The following is a 2,428-nucleotide window of genomic DNA, read 5'->3' as shown; positions in this document are numbered from 1 at the left end:
TTATTTTATTTAAATGATTGAAATCTCCCCGCTCGCCATACGGGCAGAGGTTGTTTCCTTTAGCAGCGAGTCGGTGCTGGGGAATCGTGCCGGGACAACCACAGCGGCAGTGCCTCCTTCCCCAAAGCATCCTCCACCCCGCCTCCCCCCTTCTCCATCCCCGCGCACCCTTGGGTGGGCTGGGCACCCCCCAGCCCCTTCGGTCCCAGAGCCGAGAGGAGCCAACACCAACAGCCGGCGGTTTTGGAAGAGCCCCAGCAGCATCCGAGCGATGGATGGAGAGGAAATAACTAGGAAATAATGGGATTATTTAAAATATATATAATAATATCATGTAATAGGTCCAAGCCTCGCTCTCCCCCAAGGATGCTGATGGTGGCAGAAGGGGAGGAGGTTCCCAGCCGGGCTGGCACCTCGCTGGGCACAACTGGGCTGGGCACAACCCCGCCGGGCCACGTGTCCCAGCCCAAGGTGGGGGACAGGCTCCTGGAACGTGAGCATCTCGCCGAGAGCGCAGCTCTGCCCCATGGAAAAAGGGGTGGGATGGTTCCCAGGGGAGTTCATCCTGGTCCAAAAGCTGCACCCGGTTTGGTGCAGCTCCGTGGGCGGGTTGGTCCCGTGGCCACCCCGTGCCGTGGGGCTCGGTGGGGACGGGACAGGACGGAGCTCTGCCCATGGAGGACCACTGGCACTGGTGGATGCCTCCCCGTCCCTGGGCGGAGAGGTTCTTCAAGCCCGGCATCCCATAAATTATTATTATTACCCTTTTTTTTTTGTTGGGTTTTTTTTGGGTTTTTTTGTTTGTTTTTTTTTTTTTTTTAAACCAAGAATAAAAATTCCTTTGCAATTGTGAAGCGAGAGCCTCGCGGGGCGTCTGCAAATGTGCTTTAAACTGACTCCCGCTGCCGGCAGCGGCGAGAGGCCGTTTCATGGACGGGCAAACCAAGTCACCTGGTGGAGCGCGGAGTCTCCGTCCCCTCCGTCCCGCTCCTCCTCAGGTTTTCAGCAGCGCGGGCAGCGGGAAGCTGGGGTTGAGGCTGATTTCCAGCCCTTTGCTTTGGGCCCAATTCCTGTTTTTCTCTCAGCCTGTCCTGAGCATCGCCCTGTGCTGCCGGAGCGGAGATTTGGTCCCCAGCGGAGAACGTCAGTCCCTTCCGGAGCAGCCCTGAGCTCTGCGTTAGACCGGCGGCTTTCCGACTCGGGGGGTGAGGTTGGGAAGCAAAGAGTTAAAATTTATTCCATCCACCTGTATATTTTCACATGCCTTCAGATAGCAATCAAGAATGCAGGAAACGGTGTATTTAAGGGGTCTGAATTTGCCAAAGCCGTGCCACAAGTCAAACTTTTAAAGCAAAGTTTATTTGTAAAGTTACAGAAGGCCGAAGTATCTCCTGTCCCAGCCCAAGGTGGGGGACAAGCGCCTGGAACGTGAGCATCTCGCCGAGAGCGCAGCTCTGCCCCATGGAAAAAGGGGTGGGATGGTTCCCAGGGGAGTTCATCCTGGTCCAAAAGCTGCACCCGGTTTGGTGCAGCTCCGTGGGCGGGTTGGTCCCGTGGCCACCCCGTGCCGTGGGGCTCGGTGGGGACGGGACAGGACGGAGCTCTGCCCATGGAGGACCACTGGCACTGGTGGATGCCTCCCCGTCCCTGGGCTTGGGAGAGGTTCAAGCCCGGCATCCCATAAATTATTATTATTACCCTTTTTTTTTTGTTGGGTTTTTTTTGGGTTTTTTTGTTTGTTTTTTTTTTTTTTTTAAACCAAGAATAAAAATTCCTTTGCAATTGTGAAGCGAGAGCCTCGCGGGGCGTCTGCAAATGTGCTTTAAACTGACTCCCGCTGCCGGCAGCGGCGAGAGGCCGTTTCATGGACGGGCAAACCAAGTCACCTGGTGGAGCGCGGAGTCTCCGTCCCCTCCGTCCCGCTCCTCCTCAGGTTTTCAGCAGCGCGGGCAGCGGGAAGCTGGGGTTGAGGCTGATTTCCAGCCCTTTGCTTTGGGCCCAATTCCTGTTTTTCTCTCAGCCTGTCCTGAGCATCGCCCTGTGCTGCCGGAGCGGAGATTTGGTCCCCAGCGGAGAACGTCAGTCCCTTCCGGAGCAGCCCTGAGCTCTGCGTTAGACCGGCGGCTTTCCGACTCGGGGGGTGAGGTTGGGAAGCAAAGAGTTAAAATTTATTCCATCCACCTGTATATTTTCACATGCCTTCAGATAGCAATCAAGAATGCAGGAAACGGTGTATTTAAGGGGTCTGAATTTGCCAAAGCCGTGCCACAAGTCAAACTTTTAAAGCAAAGTTTATTTGTAAAGTTACAGAAGGCCGAAGTATCTCCTGTGAAGGGTAAGTCTCTTTAAAGCTATATTTTTTATTTTTTTTTTTCCCCACCTCTGCCTTTTAAAATGATTGGGCTCGGGAAGAGGGTGAGGATTCATG

The sequence above is a fragment of the Charadrius vociferus genome, unplaced genomic scaffold (assembly GCF_000708025.1).
Source record: "Charadrius vociferus isolate BGI_N301 unplaced genomic scaffold, ASM70802v2 scaffold613, whole genome shotgun sequence".
Taxonomy (NCBI): Eukaryota; Metazoa; Chordata; class Aves; order Charadriiformes; family Charadriidae; genus Charadrius; species Charadrius vociferus.
The sequence above is the reverse complement of the archived record's forward strand: the minus strand, read 5'-3'. Positions refer to the sequence as shown.